The sequence below is a fragment of the Neofelis nebulosa genome, chromosome 18 (assembly GCF_028018385.1).
Source record: "Neofelis nebulosa isolate mNeoNeb1 chromosome 18, mNeoNeb1.pri, whole genome shotgun sequence".
Taxonomy (NCBI): Eukaryota; Metazoa; Chordata; class Mammalia; order Carnivora; family Felidae; genus Neofelis; species Neofelis nebulosa.
Genome location: NC_080799.1, coordinates 37,550,523 through 37,576,350, shown reverse-complemented (window position 1 = coordinate 37,576,350; position 25,828 = coordinate 37,550,523). Strand labels below are relative to the sequence as shown.

Below are 25,828 nucleotides of genomic sequence, written 5' to 3'. Positions count from 1 at the left end.
CTAGACGCTTGGGTCCATTCCCTTCTCTTTCGGTAAAAGCACTCAATACTTTCACGTGGGCGCCACATCTCCTGCACTCCCGAGTCACGTGCTTTGGTTTCCAGCCCCAGGAGTAGACATGTGACTGAGGCCTGTCCAATCAGCGAGTCCCATCCCCTGGCTGCAGTGATTGGTTCAGGGAGAGCATGTGACACCAGTTGGTCCAATCAGAGCACATCCTAGGAGTCGAGCATGGGGGCGGCCCGGAGGAGAGCCCCTCCATCTTCCAGAAGACGCTGGCGGGCTGTGGTCGGCGCCTGCTGGGGGAGACACCGAACGCGGCCTGGGGAGTGGAAGGTACCCCACGTTTTGGGCTTGGTCCCTTCCCCTGTAAAATGGGGAGCATGACGACGTTCTTTAAGAGCTAGTGCCATGTAGCGGTGGTTTCTTGGGTGTGCAAATGGGTGATTATCCTGCTTTGGAAAAGCAGCAGAACCAACCGGGAATGTTGTGTTTTGTTTTAAAACACCGTCAGGGGTACCTGGGAGTTGGTCAAGCGAGGGACCCTGTAAGAATGTCTTGAATGTGTGAATTCACTGACCTTTGTCTCCCTAAGGAGGGAGACATAATAACAGCTTGTCACCAGCATCCTTACTGCCCGGTGGGGGACTGCCCTGTGACCAGGAGCGGCAGGGTAGGGGGCACATAGGAGCACTGAGCCCCGGGGCGGGTGAACCTGTCACCGTTGCTCTGTCCTTGCTGCCTGGCGATCCTCGAAGCCCAGCCCCACATTTCAGGCTTTCTCTTGGGTCTAAGAAGTCACCATGGTCCAGGAGAGGTCACCGACGTGGCCTCCGCCCCCAGGCATGGTCATCCAGAGGGGACAAATGCCTAACCTGTGAGAGTGGCCTGCCCTGGGGACCAGGGAGGAGCCTGGATGGGTGGGAGACAGGTGTCAGCTGGGGCGGGAAAGCAGAGTGGGCTGTGGGGCCACTTGCTAACTCTTCAGGCTGGTGTGACAGACCTAACGTCGGTTTCTCCCTCTGCACAATGGGGGCGAAGGAAGGGTCGCTGTGAGGCTTGTCTGTGACACACCTTTGGAGCACCCAGCTTTGTGCTGGTGCATCAGGTGCTCCACCAGGGACAGTTCTGGTTCCGGCTGCAAATGGGTCCCTGTCCTTGTCATAAATGCCTGGTGATTAATGCTCATGTGGGTTAATACTGTGGGTGACCTATGGAGGGTTCCAGACATGCTCTTGCGTCTAGCTCAATTCCTCTGGCTAATTTGGAGAAGGTGTGGTGGATATTGCTCCTCTGCATGTCTTACCCCTGTCCTCTTGCCCTCCAACCTGTCTTGGGACTCTTGGACTCAACTGTTGAAAGGGCCTCGTAGGAGCTGGGGCAGGCTGGACTCTTGAGACTTCAGATGAGCCAGAGCACAACAGCAGGGCCAGGGCGGCTCATGGTCCTCAGGCATCCCACCTGATCCGGCCTCTGCCTTCCTCTCCAGTTGCACAGGTGCCCCCTCCCCCCGCCCGTTATTCATGACACTCAAGCCACCCAGGCCTCTATGGCACCTGTGGAACTTTCCAAACATGCTCTCAGCCCTCTTTCTTTGTAGTGCCTGTTATCCCTGCCTGGAACATCCTGCCTTCAGCTCTTCCCAGGACTTCTTCCTTTTCATTCAGCTCTTGGCTCAAACGTCACCTCTTATGCAAGATTTCCACAACCTCTGTCTAGTTCCATTCTGCCTCCTGCCCTTCAGGGCTCTTAGAGCAAGTGTTTAGAGCTGTGTTTGTTGAGTGTCTTCCTCTCCCAGCAGGCAGGGGCCTGCTTTCCACTGTGTCCCCAGCACTGAGCACACAGCCTGGCATGCAGGGAACTTCCGTCTGTGTGTCTATCCATGTATGTGTGTGTGTGTCTGACTACCTATGTGTCTGTCTTTCTTAAGGTGTGCAACCTGATGATTTGAAATACGTATCCGTTGTGAAATGATCACTAAAATCAAGTTAATTCCCGTATTCAGCACCAAACATAGTTACGAGCGTGTGGGGGGTGGGGTGAGGACACTTAAAATCTACTGTCAGCAAATTTCAGGGGTTCAGTAGAGTATTATTACCTATAGTCATCATGCCATACGCCAGATCTCTAGAACTTGTTCATTTTATAACTGGAGGATTGTACCTTTTGACCTACATCTTCCCATTTCCCCAGCCCCAGAGCTTGCTCTCTGGTTCTGTGAGTTCAACTTTTTTAGGTTGTACGTATAAGTAAGATCATACCGCGTTTGGCTTACCTCACTTAGCAGAATGTCCTCCAGGTTGACCCGTGTTATTGCAAATGGCAGGATTTTCTTCTTTTTTATGGCTAAATAATATTCCACCAAAGTATACACATTTTCTTTATTGAACAGCTCAGGGCTGGCAACGTGTGGCCCGTGGGCTGGCTGGTTGTTTTTGTAAATAAAGATTTATTGGTACATAGCCACGCCAGTTTGTTTACAAATGGCTCATGGCTGCTTTTGTGCTTGACTGGCAGAGCTGGGTAGTTGGGTAGTTGGTAGTTGGGCAGCTAGGTAGTTGCACCAGAAACCATACGGTTGGCAGAGCCTACAGTGTTTGGCCCTTTGCAGAAAATGTTTGGTGAGCCTGGGTAGGAATGCGGTTCTGTTTCCGGGCGGGCTGTGCAGAGGATTTTGTGCACGCGGCACAAAGGAGGAGGCTGTAACTGTTAATACGGCCCAATGTGCGTCTCAAATTGGGGTCCGTATAGCAGGACACAGCAGTGCTGAGTCCGGATTAGAGGTTCCTTATCTAGAGTGATTTTGCCACCCAGGACATCTGGTAATGTTTGGAGACATTTCTGGTTGTCATGACTCAGGGAGGAGAGGCGCTGCTGGCGTCTGTTGGACAGAGCCCAGGGGTACTGCTAAGCCTCCTACAATGTACAGGACGGCCCCTACGACAAAGAATTATCTGGCCTCCAGTGTCACTAGTGCTGAGGCAGATACCCTGGACAGCGGGACAAGAGACACCTCTTGTGTTGTCACTTTTGCTCCATGGTAAAAGGTTTAAGACATCCTATTTCTGTTATAACAAATGCAAATGTATTATGGAGGAGAAAGCAACGTTTGCATGACTTTTTAAACAAAAACCTGATATTTCCAAAAATGCCACTCTGGGAGTGGGCTGCTTTGGGCTCTGCTCCTGTGTCCCCACCTCCTGTTTCTGGGAGTGCTGGGAACACCGCTTTCTTAGAGATGAATTCCAAATCCGCAACACTGCATAGGTGTCTTCCACATTCACTGCTTTGTTCCTCTCCCCCGTCCCTGTCCTCGGGAATATTCTGTGGTCCCTCTATATCACGCAATAGGAAGTCACATGTTTTCTGTGGGACAGGCAGCCAGCCAAGCATTTTATGGACGGTTTGTCTTTTATCCAAAGTACCAGGAGTGTCCCAAAACAGACATTCATTTTTCTGCCTTCGAACTCAAAAAGTCCTCCATGCTCCCTTTCTTGATCAAATAAACTCCTACTCATCCCTCAAAACCCAGTTCTCGCAAACCTTCCTCCGTCAAGTGGTTTAGAGCATGGGCCCTGAAACCCCTGCCTAGATTTACATCCTCCTTGGCCTCTTACTTGCTGTGTGTTCTTGGGCAGATGGCTTTATTTCTCTGTGCAGTCAATTTCCCTTACTGTGGTGTTTTGAGAATTAAAGATACTATGTGTACGAACATACATGCTTGGAACAGTAGGTGGCACATAAGAGCTGCCTAATCAGTGTTAGGCTTTCTTTAACCTCCTTCCCTATCAGCACTCCATCGTGCCTCATAGACCCTGGGTCTCAGGGGCATTTTTGGATTTGTTCATAGGTGTTCATACGTGGTTGTGGAAAGAAAGAATGTGATGTGGAGGAGATATCCAGTAGCCATGTTTTGTAGGCGTGACTGCTAAGCCCTGAGCAAAAATCCCAGCCTTCAGCAAACTTCTGAGCCCCAAATAGGCTGAGTGGAGGCCACGGAGGACATCAATTACAGAGTTGGCAAGAGATACGCATGGTCTGTTCTTGTGAGCCAGCACCAACACATCCGGTTAAACCTCTTACGCTAACTCTGCTTGGTTGTTCGGTGGTGTCCTGTGGGGTGGTGTTGAGAAGGCTTCTGAGACTGTCTGGGTGCAGAGAAGAAGGGTGACTTCATCGTTTATGGCTGTCTGCCACGGGTGACGCAGGAGAGACAGCGTATGTGTGCAAGTACTTCTCATCTCTGGACTGATGAGACTATGGGCAGAGGTCCTTTCAGGGCCGGGCAGCCAGGAGGTGGTGCATACTAGAGCTGGGCGAAGCTGTCTCATGTTTGCAAAGTACCCGTGGAGTGATCAGCTGCACCAGAAGTTGATGAACACCACGGGGGCACGAGGCAGTGTGGCACCAAGTGTGGGTTTCGGAGTCAAGCTGAGCTGGGCTGGTACTTCCAGGCCGTTGGTGGTGCCGCCTTGGGCAGAATTGCTTCTCCTCTGTGACCCCCAGTGTCCTCATCTGACAGGAAGGGGGCGCTATTGAGAGGACCGGTTCTGTGCAGGAGGAGGAAGCCGGAGGCTCGTTGCTGGTGTTTTCTCAGGAGCGGTTGCCTTTCTCGGCTTCAGTTGGAAGCTGCAAGCGCATTGCTTGAACAGCAGCCAAGTCAGCATCATAAACCCCGAAAATCCCGTGACTGATTTCCAAGCAGCGGTAAAACTCAAGATCGCTCACAAGACTTCTCTCTCCACTTAAACATTTTCCCTGAGTTATTCTTTTCCTTTTGCAAATAGAGACAGAATAAAACGGATAGAGAGGGAAAAAAAGACGCCGCTTACCCGCACTCTGCAGATAAGCATCCATGAGTAGTTGGGCCGCAGGCACGGTCTTAAGTGAAGGACAGGGTGGGCTTGCGTTCACTGTCATCCCCAGACGGACCAGGTTCCGACGAGATGCTGATACAGGCTTGTCTCTGTGTGGCCGTGTGTGCTACAGACAAATGCATTACCCAGGTCAGATCCTCGACTATGGAAGCTGAGCTTTTAATGACCAAACTGCTGCCTGTTTTGCTCGGGAGCCTTGGTCACCGTGTCCTTCCAAGCACTGCCGTTTACTTTTGTCCTCTGATAGCTAACGAGACTCATTGACTGTGCCCACAACCTAGCCTCCCTCCACTTGGAAAGTGTGAGCAGGGGCTCGGACTCAGGCGGAGGAGGCAGTTCCGCAGTGAAATGGATGCTCAGGAGGGCAGTCCTGGGCAGCAAGGGGCCAGGTGTGCAGGCCCCGTTCTGCTGTGTGTCTTTAGACGAGTCACTTGGCGGTTCTGGTCACAGCGAACCAGAGCCTTTCACCTCGGTTGATTGGATCAGGCGTTCTAAGGTGGTGCCTCTTGAACTCTGATGTGCACATAAATTACACGGGGGTCTTGTTACAATGCAGACTCTGGGTGAGCGGGTCTGGGCTGGGGCCTGGGGCTCTGCATTTTCCTCCGAAAATGGCAGTGCTCTGGTAAAGACGCACGGAAGTGCTTTGCAAACGGAGTGTCTGTGCCGTTGTCAGGAGTTTTCATCAGCTGCTCTGTCAGGTGGTGCTTACCCAGTGCCTTGCAGGTACTTGATAGTGCACTAGATTCGGGAGCAGTGACCTGGGTTGGAGCCCCCTAACTCCTCCCGCGTGGTGATGGGGCAGAGAGAGCAAAGGTGTCGGTCCCAGACAGGCTTCAGTCTGAATCCCTGCTCTGCTGTTTCATGGTTGTGTGATCATAAGTAAGTCAGCTCACCTGTCGTGGCCTCAGTTTCCTCATCTGCTCGATGGGAATGGCATCACCATCACAGGGGTTGCAGAGAGGCGTGAAAAAGGCGATGGACGCGCTGCGCCTGGCTCAGCACCTGCCAGGTGGTAGACACTCCTTCTGCACTTGTCACGGGCACACACCTGCTTCCTCAGGTCAGGGCTAAAAGGGGAGGGGGTGATAATATCCCCAAGGCACCCTTCAGCTCTCGCAACCTTGGTCTGGGGTCAGGGGATTTCTCTCGGGGGACTTGGAGGCCATTCCTGCCAGGTCAGCACAAAGGGCTTCAGGGAGTCAGAGTCCATGTCCGTCGGTCCCGAGGCACATAGTGTGTCCTCACGTCCCTGCCAGCAGTCAGCAGGCTGCGCTCCCACGAGGACCAGCAACGCTCACACTGAGGGCAACGGCGTTTGAGAGGGGATGACACAGATTTCTGTGTCGGACAGGCCTGGGCTCAAGCCTCACCCAGGGAGCCTTGGTCTTCTCATCCGTAAAATGGGGTTCCTCCTGCCTGCCTTGCAGAATTAGGTGAGGATCAGCGAGAACAGTGATGATAAGCAGACAGCCCCCTCCTTATGTGCCAGACTGGGCTTAGTGCCTCGCGTGAAGCAGAGTCCTCAAAACCCCCACGGCCCTGACCTCGTGAGGCTGCCCAACTCCATACAAGTAAGGAAACTGAGGCTCAGAGAGATTACGTGACATGCCTGCAGGTGTCGTGCTGGCAGGGGGCAGAGCCACGACTGTACTGTCTCCGTTTTCTCCAGAACTGATTGTGGGGGCGGGGCTAAGCTGCGGTGGGGCCCGTGCCGCTGCTTGACAGGGGAGCAAACACACACGAAGGCAGGTGCGTGTGTATCTGATGACTTTCCGTCGGAGACCCCGGGGCTCCTTTTGGCCCGGTTTCTCTAATACCTTTTTACTAGACATCATGGTTGTGTGATCGTAAGTGAGGGCCATATCCCCTGGCCCCACTTGGCTTTGGCTTCCCGTCTGTCCGTGGGAGTGACGTCAGCATCAGAGGACAGCCCGAGAGGGTGAAGCCACATGGTGGGCGCAAAGTGCCTGAGCCGTCACATCAGGGTATTACCTCGGCAGCTGAAGGATACGCTCAGCACCTGCCAGTGCCTCCTTATTCTTGCCTGGACCCCAGCCCTCCAGACTACACTTCTCTTCCTTACGTGTGTCTTAGAGATTGTCTGGGGCGTGGTTAGGAGCTCCGCAGTTGTAAGTTATATTACGGGAGCCGTAAGACCGACGCCCTGGGTGTCTCTAGCCCTGACTGTATCCTGTGTTGGCAGGCGGAACAGCTTCCGGGGCCCTGTCGGTCTTTCTAGACAGGAAGAGAGAAAGGCCTGAGAAAGGTCCTGAGGGTTGTGGACATGGCAGTCAGGTCGATAGCCTGCTGCAGAAACCAGCCTGCTCTGCAGCCACGAGGTAGTGGCTGCTGCTTCCCAGTGCTGAGGAGGGCCTGCTTCCCAGAGCCCCGCTGCGCACTGAAGCAAGTCAGGACGGATCAGGCTGTCAGGGACCGGCTTCTTCCCGCTAGCAGCGTGCGAGCCTCAGCCGCCCCAGGCTGGCCACCGTGTGTGCGCCTTCGCTCCAGCACCTGGCCTCTGACTCGCCCTCGGGAACTCCCCACAGAGAACAAACATCACTCGCCTCCAGGAGTTGGGGGGTGCAGAGGCCAGTGTGTGGAGCAGCCAGGGTGCAGGGCAGAGAACAGCAGACCCGGAGACTGACTCCAAGTGGCTTAACCTTCTCTAGACTCAGCTTTCTCATTGTGAAATGGGATCATAGACCTGGATTCTGAGAGGCAGGGCATGTCGAAGGCTAGAGCTCGGCACGTCTGGACGTGGACCTTGGCTGGGCCAGTGCCTTCCTGGAAAAGTTACTCCATCTCTCTGGTTTTCACATTGCCCTTCTGTGACAAGGGAGGTGATGATGGCATCAGATCTCCTAGAGTTACCGTACAGATTAAGACAAAATAATGTGTGCAAAGTGCTTGGCCTGGTACTTGGCAAACTGCCAAGTAACGAGACTGTGTTTCGTGTTGCTACTCTTGGACTCATTCTTTATTCCTTCCAGGTGGTTTGTGGGAGCTGGAGAAGCAAAAAGGCCACTAAGAACTGAATGGATGTTTCTAGAGTTGTTGGGAAAATTAGCTGATGTGATGCATGTGAAAGACCCATCCCCGGTGCTCAGGAAGCCCTCAGGATCAGTAGAGGCGTGTCCCCCTTACCCACTGTCACCTGCTGACAGTCTAACCGTGACAGAGAGCTAACCCTTCTGTGGCTTTTGCTATGTACCAGGCATTGTTCTAAACACTTCATAAATGTTTATTTATTTAATTCCGTGGCATATGAGGTGTGTATCATTATTATCCCCATTTTATAGATGAGGAGTCTGAGTCAGGAAGTGAAGGACCTGGAGAGGGTTATACAGATATTGAAGGGTGGAGCCAGGCGTACAACCCTGCTCCACCAGAGACAGATTCCCAGGATGTAGGCTGTGCTCCTGACGTGGATTTCCACATCTCCTCTCCCGTGTACTGCCCACGAGACCATGCTGTCCATAAGACTGCAGCCCTAGGAGCCACCTGCTCTTAGGTGTCTCCAATTCAGCTCAATCCCTGACTGAGTTCAGTGCAACTCAGCTCGACTCAAGCAGAACATGTGCCCCAGAGGATCTTAGGCCTGATGTGAGTGACTCCAGTGAATGATCCAAAACCTGGAGGTCATCTTCACGCTCGTTCTGTTCCCATGGCTCTGATGGGAATCTTATGTCCCCCATTCACAGAGAATAACACCAAGACGTTACGTGCGCAAAGCAGTGTAGAGTTTTGAAATCCTTTTATGTTTGAGCTTGTTTGTAACACATGTTTGCTAAGCCAGGCCAGCTTGGAAGCAGAGAAAAAGAGATGATACAGAGAACACTTAATAATTCGTACTATTGACGGGGCAGCTCCTGTGTTCTACACACCATGCTAGGTGTTTAGCAAACATGATCTCATTTAACCTGGCAACTCGGGGAATGAGATATTCTGGGTATTTTTAAAGATGAGGTACTTGAGGTGTGGACAGGCTGAGTAACTTTTCCAAGTCACAAAGCTGGTCGGAGGCTGAGTGGTTTCCGAAGGCTGTGTCCTCCCCGAGCTCTGCCCTGCCTCCATTGGCAGGTCATTCAGGGAAACCAGAAAGAAATCGGGGCGCAGGGGAATAAGCGATGACAAGAGGTGTGTCCTTCCATTACCTGTGAACTGTAAGTTCTGGGCTGGATGGAAGCAGGTTTGCCGCCCCAGGACAGAGTCAGGGCTGCTTTTTGGACATGGCATGATTTCACGCCTTCCCCAAACGCACGATTCTTGCTGAGCTGACACGATGCTCGTAACGCTGTATTCACACTGCAGGTGTCTTAGGGTTTGGGTTGGAAGGAGACCACAGACCAGCACCCTCAAGCTCCTCGCCTTGGGCTGTGCGGACTGTGGCTACCAGAGGGGACCCCTCAGAGCCAGGTAGCCGAGAGACCAGAGCTGGGGCCTCCATGCAGCATTCGCTGGGGTTGATGAAATCAAAAGCTTTAGAAGGAAGGAGAATTGAGATTTGCTTTTTAAAAATGAACATTAACCACATTATCGATCCTTTCTTCGTTTTTTGCTTCCTCTTTGTCTTTGGGGTCCCTGGGGTGTGCTTGCTGTGGGCTTCGCGTACAGTAAAAATCGTGGTAATTAAAATGCTAACTTAGACCAAAAAGGAGAGCTCACCGTGGAAAGGGGTAGAGAGTCTGTCTAGTGAGCCCAGAAATGGCACGCTGCTGGTTTGAGCTCCTCCTGCTTCAAAGGGAGGTGGCTTCTGCTGAGAACGAACGGCCGGCCGCTCCAAGGTCTATCCGTTTTTCTTTTCTTTTGTCTGGATCCCCGTTCGCATTTTTCCTTTGCTTGGAGACGTTAGCTCTGGGAGGTGGCATATGGCTCATTGGAACAGCCGCTTCAAACAGCCACTTAGAATCCCTGGCTCGCCATTGTCCGAGCATGTGATCTTGACCGTGGTTCTTAACCTCGCTCAGCTTCAATTCCCTCATTCATTAAATCAGGACGGGGACACCCTACCTGCTGGATGTCGGGGCCTGCATCGCTCAGCAGTTGGTAACTTATTTTTAAGATGATTTTTGGGGTGGGCATCTTAATAGCCAGAGAACAACTTGATGGGGACAGAACAGACTTTTCCCCCTGGGGGACGTTAGCACGTCACCTCTCAGCTCGTAAATTATGAAATATCTTCTCCCCCTGCCGGGCCGTCAGACAGCCTGGCGGAGCCGCAGACCTCACAGGGCCCGAACAGGAGTCAGATTTGTCAATGAGCAGGACTGACGTGTGCACAATGTAGCTGCCGCAGTCTTTCCTCTGCTGTGCTCCACGCTTTTCTCTGGAGCTGCGCTGTGGCTCCAGGACGGCCTCCTGCTGTCCTGAGACGGTAGGGTTCCTTCAGCTCTTGGCTCATGGGCGATGCCTGGTTCTGTCTCTGGCCAAGCCAGCAATCTTCCCCTCGTTTCTGTTGCTGCGCACAGCTATTCTGATCATGCACAGAAGGGAGGGAGAGGAGGCATGCGCTGCAGTGAGGCAGAGTGGGGTTTGCCCCCAGCTTCCAGACCCGCCTGTGAACTCTCAGCACCCACTTCCTCGGTGGCACGATAAGGCAGAGTAGTCCTGCCTTCCCCATAGCTTTGTCATAGGGAGTAAATGAAGTGCCTGTCAGACAAGCACTTAGCTGAAGGCATACATGTTAGGTGTTATTATGTCTGCCTTTTTTTTTTTTTTTTAACGAGAAACTCTTTGCACTGTTTCTTCACCCATCTTGCTAAAATCTTCTGAGATAGAACACAAAGAGATCCCTAAAAGAATGCTCAGAGTCAGATGTTTCACTCTCCATGGCCTTCCCACGCAGAGGGGACATCTGTTACATTGCCCTTGCTGAGTCTTCTTTTGCAAACATCCTCACCCCAGAGAGTCAACTGGGCCTTGATCCCCATCTCCAGCTTACCGGAGTGGGCCCAATCAGATCATTCCATTCATGTGGCAGCAGGAAAGGGGAAGGAAGGAAAGAGCAAAGGGGTCTCTTCTCCCTCAACACCTTCTAAAGAACCTTCTGGGAATCCTCCCTTCCCCTCATCCCTGCCCCATAACTGTTTGCATCTCATTGGCCAGAATGTGGTCATGTGGTCGCACCTGACAAGGGAGACTGAGAAATGTAGTCTTTTAGTGGAATGTTGAATCTAGGTGTTGATACTGGCCAATAAGGGGAAATCAAAGAGGCACCTGCAGCTTTACCACTCTCCCTACGAGTTTACCTGCCACACAGACAGCCAGAGTGGTGGCCAAGGTTGGGGAGGATGGCAGGTGTCATTAGTCTGAGAAGTCAGCAGAGGGTGGATGTCAAAACCTCCTTGGCTTGGTTTTTGAGACCTTCCATGATCTGGCCCTCACCTGCCTTTTGGCCTCCTTGCCCTCTGCTCCCCCTCAGGGGCACACAGGGTGACTGCGGTGTATGGGATCACACTTTCCCGTGTGGCCAAGGTTGGGAGTTTAAGATGATTAGAGAATCAAGCGCTGGACTTCAAGGTTGGTATTCCTGGAATCAAGGTTGATTTCGTCTTCCAGCCCTCCTTGGAGACTGGAAATCAGCATGGCCTGGGGGGAAAGCTCTCTGGAGCAGGTCACTTGGCCTGGATTCTTCCTTCTGCTTGGTATGACCTCAGGCACCCTCACAGCAGAGGGATGAATGGTGGCCTCTTCAGTTCTTTCCATCCTTCTGGGATTCTAATGGAATTGCCTCTCCCTGTCCTGGTTCCAAGTTTCTGTTGTCCCTAAACTTCTTACCATTGTCTTCACCTCCCGCTTATAAATGTTTAAAAATATTCACTTGATGCACAGTGGGATTATAGACTCTCTCATTTCCGAAATGAAAAGCAGCTCATGCATTATTCAAGAAAAATATTGTATTATTGAACAAAGGATGCATGCGTTCATCCCTTATTATGCATTCTAGTCTTTGCTATCTTATTAGTAGATGTGTTCTGTGAGCATTTCACTGATGGGGTTTGTAAACAAAGGCAGAGATCAAATGCTAGTGTGTTTCGATAGCAAGATTAAGAGATGATTGTGAAGCCGTCAGTTGGCATGCCTCGGAGGTCATCTGGTCTACCCAGTGCCCGGGCTCCTCCCTATTCTTACCCACTGGAAGTTCACCCTTGGCTTAAAATCTTCCAGTGATGGGAAGCTTACCGCTCTGATTTCCTCTTTGTGGAGTTTGGCAGGATGTTTCTCTCACATGGGCTGAAATCTCTCTTCCTGTGGCCCCTACTTAGTTTCCACACCAGACAGTTCTGTTCCCATTTCTCCATGACAGGTCTTATGTGAAGACGGCGATTGCCATCACCCACCCAGGTTCTTTGAAAGACTAAATACTCCCTGAGTCTTCAGCAACTGCCCATTGCACAAAACGAGAGCCACCTGGACCTACCAGATATTCAAAGAGCGTCTTCTTTATGTTCCAGACACTTTGATAAACGTGTTTATAGCTTCTAGCAGGGATCAAAATTCACTCCACAACTCTCCAGCCCTGTCTCCCAGTGCTCTCCCCTCACCCTCATTCTTCAGCCTCCCTGGCTTTCTAGTCTTCCAGCACACTGAGCTCCTCCTTGCTCAGGGCCTTTGCACATGCCCTCTTCACTGCCTGGGAGGCATTCCCAAGGTCTTCATATCCGCTGCCCACTTCTCACCATGCAGCTGTCAACTGAAAGGACACCTACTCCGAGAAGCTTCCTTGGACTTCTGTCTAAACCAGAATCTCTGTCCTATTTCTACCCCAGCACTCTCCACCCCATTATCCTGTTTTATTTTTCTGCAGCACCTTGCATTAAATCCGTCTATTCAGCAATCTTTACTGAACACCTATGTGCCTCCGATTGCTAGGAAGCTGAGCTACATTGAAAAATGTAACAATGATTCTTGCCTTCACAGAGCTTACGTTATCTCAGGAGAGACAGAAAATACACAGCAAACACGGATGAATGATCATTTCGTCGTTTCAGAGATGTGATTTCCGCAAGGACAATTTTAATACATGAAATAATCTTTTTTTATTTGTTTATATATTTATTGTTTGTCTCTCCTCCCTAGAACGTAAGATCTGTGAGGGTAGACTTTGTCTTATTTCTGTCTGAACCCAGTATCTGGCACATTGTAGGCACTCAGTGGATTTTTGTGGCATGACTGTCGAATGCCTATCTGAGAAGATAAGAGGGCACGGCAGAGATTTTTGTCCAAGGTATAACATAAAATCCATGCCGTTGTTATCTGTACCCTCCATTTCTCCATGTGAATTTTGTGGTTTTTTAGGTCTTGCCTCTCTCCTTCCTTTCCCATCTTTCCCATAGAACCGCAAGAAGAAAGGATTTATACCCACGTGCAGCTAGCACATCCCATGATATGGCTTGACAGAGCAAAGGCTAGCATTCCCATTTTGCAGATGAAGAAACTGAGGCTCAGGCCATGCAGGTTTAGGGGCAGAGTGTGGACTTGAACCAGGGTCCTTTCCGCCAACAGGAAGACCAGCGGGAAGCCCACCCCCTTTGGCGTTCCCGTGCCATCCCCAGGCCAGAGCTTCTGTGAGTGGCACAGGCGATGGATGGGTTGTCCGTGAGGACTCTCAGGAGAGTGGACTCCTCACCCCCTCCTCCAAGTCGAGCACGGAGGTGGAATTTTCCTGAGAGCGAATGTGCTGCTCCACAGCTCCCTCTGAACCAGTGCGGTCAGGGGCAAACCCAGCTCTGTCTGATGGAGCCTCTTAAACAGATCCAAATAAGTAAAGCAGGAAGCTTTGAATAATTGGCTTTTGCTTCTCAAAGCCAATTGTTATCAAAATGAATCCTTCCTTCTGCCTCTTTCATTACATTTAACTAAATTGTCTCTGGGTCTCGGCAAAAAGGTTAACTCTTTTACTTCCAGATGTTTTCAAGACGACACTCCCTTCCCTTTCTACAGAATTTTAGGATTCACACGGTCCTTTCCTACAAACGACAAATGTGATTTCAGTCCAGGCAGTACACACCGTCCTGTGACGTGGGAAGGCACTTTAAAGGCCGGGAATCCATGGATGGATGCATACGTTTTTGAGCAACAGAAAGCTTCTTTCCAATGGACATAAAAATAAAGGGAATTTACTGATATAGAACAGAAATGTCCAAAGGAAGTACCAATTTTGGGTGCAGTGTGATTATTACTATGCCTTCATTTCTCTGTGATTTGTTTTTTTTTTTTAGTTATTTTGCAAGTCAGATTCACTCTCAAGCTGGTTTCTTTCATGGCTGCGATATGGATACAACAAGCAACGCTTCACGCTTTCTCATGCACATCCTCAGGGCAGAAAGAGGAATGTGTTTCCACATTCCACGCAAGAGACTGGAGATTCGGCTCCCTTGCACCTGCGTGGGTCACATGCCCGCCCCGAACTGGGGACCGTGGCTGGGGACTGACCGATACTGGTCGGCTTCAGCCAGTCAGAGTGCCCGCCCCCCCCCCCCCCCCCCCCCCCCCCCCCGCTTCAGGGCGCGAAGTCGGTTTCGCCCAAAGCGTATTGATGCTGTCAGGGGGAGGGGAGAGGCTACAGGTGACGGACAGGGAGCTGACACGTTTGTACTGCAGGTCCACATTAGGGTAGGAAGAACTGAGGAGTGAGTGGTTTCTTTAAGGGCATTTTGGTTACTCGGTAGTGGAGCGGAGACTGGAAGCTAGAGTCTCATCTTTGAATTCAGAGGTCAGTCCAAACACCAAATCCTCCTTCGTCCTTCGGCAGTGCTGACTTTGTGGTCTTCCTCTTGTTCAGAGGCTGGACAGTAGCAGCGGAGTAGGACATTAGGCATGCGGGACGGCTTCCTTCATGGCTTGCGGATACCAGAAACCCCGCGTAATTACCTTCTTTTGGGCTGTAACATTGCTCATTTAGGCATCAGCCGATACTCACTGGGCTGGGAACACTGGCTGGCCTGGACCATCTGGAAACCTGTCTTTTAATCAAGCATCTTTTAGTTGCAAATAAGAGGAACTGATTCAAGCCAGGCTGAGAAAAAAAAAGGAGGGGCTTTACTCTAAGTATGGGATTCTCCATCTCATCCCCTGTCTTCCCATAACATACGATTACAACATAATCGTGGACGCCGAAAAGTTTAGTAACAGTACACACATAGCTGTGGACAATCGATTGACCGTCAAGGCTCTTGCATCCTGTCTGGTAGCTCACGTTGGTCTTTCAGGGTGATACTCTGTTCCTGTTGTTACATCTGGGTTTAGGCGACTTCAGCTAAAACCTAACTCCATTTGCATATACTCCAGCTAGCTCGTTTAGGCTTAATTAGATGCATGTGCTCAAGAACGGGGGGAGCCTGAAGAGTTTCTCAGGAAATGAAGGTGAGGACGAATCGGAAATCTGGATGGCCAAGTCCATTCACCTCCTTATCTGGCTCAGATGCTCTGTCGCTGAGGCCTCAACGGTGTGCCACTTTGTCCCAAGCTTGTGTTCTGCTTCTGGTCCCATGGGTCCACGCCAGAGACTGCTCCGGGCTGCCAGGAGACTTGCTGGTTTTGTAAAGTTCCTTCCACTCACTCTCCTGCAATAGCTGGGAGAATGGAGAATTTCTTGGCTGTTCAAATATTCAAACAGTACAAATCAGGGTGAGCTGTCTTCTCCATGTCCTTATGAAGACGCCGGATGGCCCTTTTTGGAGATGGTAAGAGAGTGGCCTTCTTGTATATGCGGATTAAATAATTGTGAATGATCCCTTCCCATTCATGGACTTCATAATTTCCTCCTCCTCCCCGAAAGATCCAAATGCTGAGATGACCCTATGAGGAAGCAGGTGCCTTCTCCCAAGGATGAATTAATTCCTCCTTTTCTTCCCCCATGAATTCTCTAGAGTTTCTTTGCTCCACTTGCACAGCCTCAGCATTAGTTAAGAGCTTGCTGGAAATGTAAACTCTCAAACCTCATCCCAGAACTTGAAGCAGAATCTGTATTTTAGTAATATTTTGTAGGTCACTCACATGTGCATTGAACTTCGAGATGCACTGCTGTAGAAAATGTCTCTATTACGTGCAGTCTTTCATTGCACTTGTTGTATTGCTTACCTGTGTCCAGGAGGTCATGTCTTACCTGCAACAGTGATGTCTATTCACAAGGGTATCCCCATCTCCTATGGAGGAGCTGGTATCTAGGGGATATTCAGTAGCTATTGGATGGATGGATGGATGGATGGATGGATGGATGGGTAAAGCACGTTTCACTGCCTGTCTGGGAGGTCACCTGCCCTAGTGGAAGAAGGAAACAGACAGATGGGATAGCTCTGGGGGTGTGTTCTACCCTGCCTCCCAGAGTCCCTTTTGGGATGGAGCCCCAGTTGCCCACAGTGGTGACCTACTCACAACACACCCTGTATTGGTTCCTTTCCCTTCCCTGACTTATTTCCCTCTGGTGCTTCTTGGGATCTCCTTACAAATGCATGGCATTCAAACCCTTACCTTAGGATCTTCTCAGAAACCAAATCAAAGACAGCATCCACTGCAGCCAACCTCTTCTCATCATCTGACATTATGGTAAGCACCTGTGTGCATGATCTCATTTAATCTTTGCAGCAGCCCTGGGAGGTAGGGACCACTAGTTCTCCATATGAAGAAAATGTAGCTCGGGCAGGCAGAGTGATGTGCTACAGCTCCCCAGCTGGTGATGGGTCGAGCCAAGGTTTGGACCTGTTGATGTTTGGTTTCACACCTCATGGTCTTTACAGACTCACCTCCCAAGACTTGGTGTTTTATCACCTGAGATCACGAATGTGAAGATGCTTGGTGAAGGTTACCAGCTCAATTGTCATTATCGTGTTTCTAGGATAAGCAGACTTTGTCAAAATCTTTCTTTGCAAGCGATTAGGACAAGTCAGCCAGGGCTTGAGTTACAAGGCGGTGTGATAAGGATACTTTGGAGGGTCCTCATATTAGGATTCCGAGGGACCACAGGAAAATGGGGAAGTGCTAAGTCTAGGGACAGGGGAGATCTTGTTGGTAGAATAGGGTGAGGCTGGATAATTCAAGGAGAAGATGTGGGAAAGCCGGAATTATCTGGATCCCTCTGTGGACACAGTCTGTGTATGGTGCTTGGGTGTTGAGGCACAGCTAAGGACCATGGTAGACAAGAATGGAAGTAGGAAGCAGGATTTTGTGTCGTTCAGGGCAGTCAGAGTTGGGTGCCTGGTGTAAGTAAATTCTCCATGGCAGAGTGGCAAACAGCTTTTCTCTCACATGTCGCCCCCAGGCACTGAGAGTGGCTTCCTGGAGCCCTGTGCAGAGGGCAGTTCTGAGGCTGCTTCTCACCTCAGAGTGAAAGAAAGGCACTATTGATTACTGATGTCTGCCAGGGCCACAGGCGTGGAGTGTCGGTGCACGTGCCACATGGAGGGACAGACTGGATTCCAGCGTGAGTCAGAAGTATTCCTCCGGTTAGGACTGAAGCAACATTTACATTTCAAGTAGGCTTCCACTTTTGAAAGGGACGGTTTCCCCTTGAAGAGAGTTTATCTTTAATTTGAACATATGTGGCTCAACTCAGGCAATATGCGGAATCAGAGCTTGATTGTAATTCCCGAGGACAAGGAAGAGGAAAATCAGTGCATAATTTACTGAGTAGGACTCATACAGAAGAGGAACCTGTACGCATTGATGCACTGAGTGCCTGCCTTCCTTCCCTCCCCTCCCCTCCCCTCCCCTCCCCTTCCCATACCTTCTTTCCTCCTCATGGTGCCTTCTGTTGGGTGGGCTTTGGTGATGCTGAGTCTTATCATAACCTTTTCTGAGTCTGTGATCTGCCCCTCCAGACACTCTGGCTTCTTTGTCTTGCCTAAGCAGCAGGGACAAGTCCTGACTGTTGGAATTTTATTTTCTTAACTTGCTGCCTTTAGGGGAGGGAGGCAAAGTTCCCCTGCACAGGTCATGGTGTATGGTGCATCTGCCTGTGAGGAATGCTGCACAGGAACTATAAATAATGCAGGCACTTGTGCCCTTGAGTTTGGAGTGCATGTAGAATCTGCTGCATCATGTAACTTACTAAAGCTCCGTGCAGACCTGCATGGTGGTGGAGGTGGGGGTTGGCCAGGCTCACACATAGTTTAACCCGGGACTGGTGTCCTTGACTTCACAGCGCCCTTGGGAACCAAGGTGAAGTCCCACGCAATGGTCTTGTCATGAATTCACGTTGGGACAATTTCATATTTAGTTAATAATTGTCAGGGTAGATGGTTTCACAGTGTACTCCACACTGAGGCTCTGGAATAGGAAGTGGCTTTTCTAAAATGAGCCTTGCACTCAGCACATTCCTGGGGGAGAGGGGAGATACTGCTCTTCCGGTGCAAAAGGATCGTTCGGAAGTGCAGTTAGACGGAGTATTTTGCCACAGAAGAAGGATGGGAAGCGGATTTCTTTGGTTGGCAGTAGATGCGTGGTACTTTACTAAGCAGAGAAGATTGAGGCTGAGGCTGGGATCGGTGGGCTGAAATGCCAAGACTGATACAAAATGTCTGCCATGAGCAGAGCTGGGGAAGAACCAGGAGATGCCCGTATGTGCCAGCCCTTCTCCAAGAGGAAGTTGTCTCGAAAAACAGGGCACGTGGAACAGACACCAACTCTTCTGGAAGTGAAAAAGAATTGGACGAGGTCCATCCGGACCACCCGTCACTGGAGGGACAGTTTGGATTTAGACATTGGCAGTCTCCAGGAAGAGCTAGCCTCTCCATCCTCCACTGTTTCCTAAGAGCATGAGCCAAAAGTATTGTTTAAGACCTAATGCAAATGAGGTTTTCAGGCAGAGGAGAGACAGGAGAGAGGAAAGCAAATACCTCCTTTTGGCACTGGGCACTGACTAGCAGAACCGTGAAGGAGATGGCTTTGTGGAACCACCTCAAAAATAGCGTGTCATTTTCCTGGAATTTCCATGTCTTCTAAAGCAGCGCAGTGAAGAGAGTTCGCTCAGCTTTCACGCGGATTCAAATCCTGACTCCATCATCTGTTGCCTGAATAACCTTGGTCAGGTCCCGTGAACTTTTGGAGTCTGATTTTCTTTGTGTGTAAATTAAGACTAAGACCACAAGACCCGTTTAACTGATAAGATTTGGCCAAAAGTAGAATGTGACTACCTTCCACATAGAATCGACAGGTGTGGACGCAACTAGGACAGTGTCCGGGCAGATTCACAAAGGGACGGACCACCCTGATTTTGCCTCCTCTTTTGCTCCTACCCTTGAGGTCCTGGATCCCCTCTTAGAGGTCACGCCTTCCAGAATGTCTCCAGAAGAGACGAAAAGAGCTTCCGATCTTGGGGGATTTGGTCATTTTATCAAGAGACTCTGCAGGAAACAGCAGTGTGGAGGTTTAAGCTTGTCTCGCGGGCGATGATTCAGCCTGGCTGTCTGGGTCAGTGCCTCCCCTTCTTTGTGAATGCCCTGCGTGTGGAGTTTTGCCCCTTGCTTTTCTGTAGCGGGGAGAGGGAGACCAGGACCGCTTCCCACCCAGGTCTCTATGAAGCCCCAGAGTGAGGATCGCTGCCAGATGCTTTCCTGCCGTCTGGTTCTTTCTGGAGCCAAGTTCTGCCTCTCCTTTTTGAGGTTCTGGAATCACGCAACCCTTACAGCCCCAGGGAGAACGAGGTTTCTGTTAGAGCCAAAAAAGGCCCCAGACAGGAAGGACCTGGGGAGATGGCAGGGCGGTCCTTACCCAAGTAGCTCTACTGGCAGAAGGAAAGTCTGTGCAGAGGTCTGGGCCCATGACCTTCCCTGCCTCAAGGTGAGCCAGAAATCTCTAGCAGCCAGTGCATGGGTAAGTCAAGGTTTCCTAGCTTGTGTTCTTACAACCCTCCATGCCGGTTAAATATAGTTGTGCTCCTGTGACAGGAATCCATGCCAATCGTAGATTTTCCTTCTCCTACTTCACCTAAGACCAACCACCATCCCTCCATCCTTGGCCCTAGCTGTGTAGACACTAGGTCTGTCAGGGTCCTAGGTCTACCAGGGTCTTTCCTCACTCTGAAATTTAAGCCGCAGTAATTCTGTTTTTGTTTTTGTTTCTTCCCTCCTAGCCTGGTTATTGAGACAGGATCAAGGCTGGCATCCTGCTCTTGCCTCCTGCTTCTCCTCTTGCAAGCCGAGAGGCCCGGCTGTCTGTGTCCAGAGTCAGGCACCTGCTGGGCTTTGGGGTTGGGTTTATTCCCATGTCTCGCCCACGGAAGAGAAAGGCCCTGGTCGCCGGGCCTCTTTGAGAGCACTGAGACGTGGAGCCCAGGAGGCATCTCCCCACGGGCAATCAAGGCAGAAGCTAAAGCCGATTTTTCTGTTTTCTGGCAGCAGCCGTTGCTTGCCTTCTCCCTCTGGGGAAATTAGCTTGCTGGCTCAGAGCGAGGGAAAATAAACAAGTCCAACCTGAAATATGCATTAGGGTTTGGCTATTTTTGGAGGTTTCCAAGATTGAAAATGGCTGACGGCTGACCAGTTCCCATCTGTCCCGAATTAAGTTTCAGCAGCTTTGCAGCGAGTGTGCGGGCGCCCATCAGAACCGTGAGCTGAGATTGGCAGTGACCTGTGGATCTGGTCGAAAGAACTGCGGCCCTAACTGGCTCATTTCTCTTAGTGACCAGCTCCGAGAGGAGGTGGACAAGGGATCTGGGTCAGGATGGGTCCATGGTTTTGAAATCAAGGGAGAGCAGGGGCTGGTTGCGTTTCCCCCGACTGATGGACTTGGAGCTTCGGACACATTTTGGTCCTTCTGCATCAGGAGGAGGGGGAGGTCCCATTCATCTACCACCAGATTGTGAGTGTACCAGACACAGGGATTACCTCTGCTATGGACTGAATGTCTGTTCCCCCCGGCCCCCCCAAACTCATATGAGCCCTAATGTGACAGTTTGGGGAGGTGTGCCTTTGAGGGGTGATTAGGTCATGAGGGTGGAGCCCCCTGGTGGGGAGGAGAACTAACGCTTTCTTCCCCCCCCCCCCCCGCCGTGTGAGGACATGGTGAGAAGATGGCCATCTGCAGACCAGGAAGAGCCAGCCCCTCACCAGACACCAGATGTGCCAGCACCTTGACCTTGGACTTCAGCCTCCAGAACTGTGAGAAATCAGTATTTGTTGTTTCAGCCCCCAGTCTGCGTTGTTTTGTTACCACAGCCCAAGCTGACCAAGGCAGCATCTCTCTTATCCACAGCCCTCAGTAAAATGCCTGGTGCGTAGTAGGTGCTCAGTAAGTGTGTGTTCAGTAAGTGGGGGTGAGGTCGGGGAGAGCAAATACTGAACATTGCTGTGGCCTTGCCTCTGCGCTTTATACGCTGTCTCACTCACAGACCCATTTTACAGATTCGGAAATAGAGATGAGAACACATTTTGTCCGTGTCCACCCTTTGCCCTCGTCACTGACTATGCCTGTCCCCACCTTGGTACCTGTCGCTCTCTGCATGAGGGCTCTCTCTCAGCCCAGTGTAGGGCAGCCCGCAGCATCATGGAGTTGAAGCCCCAGGAGCAATGATTCCTGGGAGACTGGAGGATGAACAGCCCTTCAGATGGGGCAGTTCAGGGGCACCGTCTATACCGTTTTGCAGAGCCACCTGCTGGCTACCAGAGAGGTGCCCACAGTGATGGGCACCATGGGCATCCGTGGGCCCTGTCTTGGCTCCTTTCCTTCCCACACCCTTCCTCGGGCTCCTGGGCTCACCTCCTGAGTGCACTAGTTGCTTTCAGTGTCTGGTCTTTCTTGCTCCTGGGGGTGCCAGCCCGAGATTCTGGGGGTCCCGTGGGCCGGCCTGGGGCAGGGAACTGAGAGACCGGGAGGCCTGTCTCACTCCCCACCCTCTGTCTGGGTGGGGACCGGGTGTGCTTCTCACTCCCCACCCTCTGTCCTTTCTCCCATCCCTCCCCATGGGGGAGCTGAGCAGCAGACGGAGTGCTGCTCACACACACAGACGGCCCTCGGGTGCCCCTTTCAACTCACCAGGGGCTGGCACGCTCACCGGGGGACCAGTGCACTTGTCGGGGGGCTGGCACACTTACCAGGTTGTTGACACACTCGCTAGGGAGCTTACACACTCACGGGGGGGGCAGTGCACTCCTGGAGGGGCTGACACACTTGCTGGGAAGCTGACACGCTCAGGAGGCTGACAGGCTCACTGAGGAGGAGAGCAGCGGAGCCAGAAGTGACGTTGAGTGTGAATCGAGAGACGAGGGTCCAAGCCGCGGTCTGCCTCCCAGAGCCGTGTGGGTCCCGCAAGCTCCCTGTGCTCCCCGGGCCTCCCTTAGAAGGAGGTGACGCAACACCGTCACTGGGTGACGCCCAGGTGTCCTCTGACGGACAACTGGATAAACACAGTGTGGTAGATCTGTACTTGGAATACTCAGCCATGAAGGAACCTGGTACTGACACGTGCTATGATGTGCGTGGACCTTGAGAACACGATGCTGTGGGAGGACCCCAGACATGAAAGGTCGCAGATTGTGTGATGCCGATTCAGTGAAATTTCCAGAGCAGCTAAATCCATGCAGACAGAAAGTAGGTTAGTGATTTCCAGGAACTTGGGCAAAAGGGATTTGGGGGTGCCTGCCTAATGGGTCTGGGCTTTCCTTCTGAGGTGCCAAAAGTCTCTCAGAATCAGATAGAGGTGTTGCCTGCACGATATTGTGGACATACTAAATGCCACTGAATCGCTCACGTTGAAATGGTTCACGGTTAATTTGACATAGGTGGATCCCATAGGTGGAGGGAAGGGTGTGTGACTGGGTAACCTAGTGGCTAGGGAACCTAGTTTCCTGGCTGCACATCTGGGCCACCTGGGAGCTTTCGGGATACTGATGTTGAGCCCCATGCCAGAGACTTTGATTCCATGGGTCATTTTTAAAAGCTCTCCCCAAGATCCTAACCTGCGGCAAGGTTCAGAATCACTGATCAGCGTCTGAGGTTCCTGCCATCTCTGTGTTTAGTGTGAATTTGAGTCAGTATACCCCCTCTCTCATACTATTTTATTTTATTTTTTTTTTCTCGTACTGTTTTAAATCTTTGCAAAGTTGTGGAGTAAAAGCCTTAGGAGTTGTTGTCATTGTAAAGGTGTTAGAGGCACATGCTTGTAGGAGAGGCGACTTTTGGGGTGGGGGTTGTGCAGGGGGAGAGGAGTTGCTGGAGCCTGGAACCACCCCTCCCCCAGCCCCGTGCATCCAGCCTCTTTCAGTCACAGGGAAGTGTCCCTCCCAGCAGCAACTCACCCTTGGCAGACTTAATATGTCAGCTCACACATACAGTGTCAACCCTTTAAAGATATTCAGGCTGAAGTGGATGCAGTTTCATTCACACATTTACACGGAGGACCTACTGTGTGCCAGGCATTGTGCTCGGTGATGGAGAGGAGGAGGGGAGAGCGATTGAGAGGAATCAGAGCTCCATTCAGGAGCTCCCTGTTGAGTTGTGCAAGATGGAAGCGTCGTACAATAAAACAGTAACGTTCCTGACACTGTGATCCATTGGTTAACCTGGACTGATGATCTACTGCATGCCAGGCCCTTTACTCAGACCACCCCATTACCCGATGGCTAAGTCCCCGGCTCCAGGCGGTGGTTAATTTTGTGCATTGACCTGACGAGCTAAGGGATGCCTAAATAGCTGGTAAAACAGGACTTCTGGGTGTGTCTGTGAGGGTGTTTCTGGAAGAGATGAGCGTTGGAGTCAGTAGACTAAAGAAGATGGCCTTCACCCTTGTGGGCAGGTGTCGCCCGATCTGTTGAGGGCCCACGTAGAACACAAAGGCTGAGGAAGGGTAGGCTTGCTGTCTCTGCTGGAGCTCAGAGGGCCATCTTCTCCTGCCCTCACATGTCAGCAAGCCTGGTTCTCAGGACTTTGGACGTGGACTGGGGTTTGTACCATCAGCTGCCTGGTTTCTCAGGCTTCAGGTTTGGGCTGGGCTATACTTGTCGCTACCCTGGGCCTCCAGCTTGGAGATTGCAGATCGTGGGACTTCTTAGCCTCCTTAATTGCATGAGCCAATTCCTTATAATAACCCCTCCCTGCCTCTATCTGTCTTATTGGTTCTGTTTCTCCAGAGAAATCTAGCAAACCAGGATCCATGGCTGGGAAGTAGTAGAATCTTAGCTCCTGACCACCATGTTTTCCCGCTTGGGTTTCACGGCTGACTCGGACCTTGCTGCTTAGAGACATAAGTGGCGCTAGGAGCACAGGGGTGTGGGCAGTTTGTTTCACATGAGGGACACCTTCCTCCGTGTCCTGCCCACTGTGTAATCACTTGACGCTTGGCTGCCTGACATAGTGGCCTCGGGCAGGTGGGAGGCAAGGCTTTGTGATTTTAAAAGCCTTGTAGGGTGGACAGAGGGGAGGCTTGCTGGAGTCACACTGCCTGAGTTTGAGTCTTGCATTGTGACCTTGGACAGACACCACTGAGCCTGCCAGTTTCTTCACCTGTAAATGGAAATAAGGAGAGGACCCCCTCTCACATCATCACGGTGAAAATTAGAAGAGAGAATTCATGTAGGAGCTTGGCAGATTATAAACCTTCAAATGTCAGTTACCATTTGGAAGCTAAAAATGCCTTCACATTACGGTCTGAATGAGTTCTAGCTTTGAAAATAGCTCCAAATTCCATTTATGTTGAGAACCACATTCTGTTCCCCATGCCTGTGTGTGTGATGGCCCCTGGGAGTTGGGTGGTCATTAAGTGCTATGTGGAACGAAGTCCTGTCCGTTCTGAAGGCCATTGCAGGAGGCTGGGTGACCCAAAGAAACTCCCTTCTGCTCTATGCCAGGAGACTTGGGGACTTGGAGGTCAAAAGCATGCAATGCTTCTACAAATCTAATAGAAATTCTTTTCCGCCTCTTGAACGCAATGAAATTAGCCGGTGCTGATGTATTTCAGGAAATTCCTAGAATTCTCGGGTTATAGGAGAATATATTTGGACCGTTCTAACAATGCTTGAGTATTTTTTATGATAGTCCACTAAAATAGTCATCCCTGTTTAAATGGCCCAGAGATGGCAATTGTACTATGTTTTAAGTTAAAAAAAAAAAAAAAAAAAAAGATTAGGTAATACGTGTGCGTGGCATAAAATTTAAAAGGGTACGTGGCCTGGCAATGCAGCCTCCCTGTTCAGAGTGAGCTGTCGATACTGGTTCCTTGTTTGTCCTTCCAGAGACAGCCCATATATTTATGCTCTATTCCTCTCCCCCCGTCCCCTGCATCAATGGTGGCTTACTGTAGTCACCATTCTGTTCCCGATCTCCCCTTCCCTCCCCTCTCCTGGTCAATTTTAACAATAGGCGTCTTGGGGACTGTTCTATACTGTTAGAAAAGCAGCATTCCATTTTAAGGATGTCTCATAATCTATCTTCCCAAGAATTTATTTATAGTTTTTAGGTTATCCTCACTATTTCCCTATTGTAAGCAATATTGCAAATAGCCTTTGTATTTCACACAAGTTCAAGTGTGATTGTAGGATAACTTTTCCCCAGCAGAATTTCCGGGTCACATAGTACATGTGTTTTTTGTGCCACTGTTAGTGGGGATGTAAATCGGTGCAGCCACCATGGAAAACAGTGTGGACGTTCCTCAAAAAATTAAAAATAAAACTACCATATGATCCAGCAATTTAAAGGAATGAAATCACTATCTTGGAGGGATACCTGCACCCCTATGTTCATGGCAGCATTATTCGCAATAGTTAAGACATGGAGACAACCTGAGTGTCCATCAGCGGATGAGTGGATAAAGAAAAGGACACACACACACAGAGTGTAGTATCATTCAGCCATAAAGAGAAGGGATTCCTGCCATTTGTGAGAACAGGGATGGATCTTGGGGGTATTATGTCAAGTGAAATAAGTCAGACGAAGGTAAATACTATATGATCCCACTTATATGGGGAATCTCAAAAAAAAGCCAAATTACAGAAACAGTAAAATGGTGGTTGCCAGGG

The 25,828-nt window shown here is 50.7% G+C and overlaps 1 long non-coding RNA gene across 1 annotated transcript in view; it reads left to right on the top strand.

The window, feature by feature from the left end:
* Positions 1–246: 246 nt before the first annotated feature.
* Positions 247–25,828, top strand: part of LOC131500779 (uncharacterized) — a 187,466-nt gene continuing 161,884 nt past the window's right edge. Inside the window, exons 1-2 of the long non-coding RNA XR_009256455.1 lie at positions 247–336; positions 20,876–20,977. This is a non-coding gene — a long non-coding RNA (uncharacterized LOC131500779). The remainder of the gene's footprint in view (positions 337–20,875; positions 20,978–25,828) is intronic.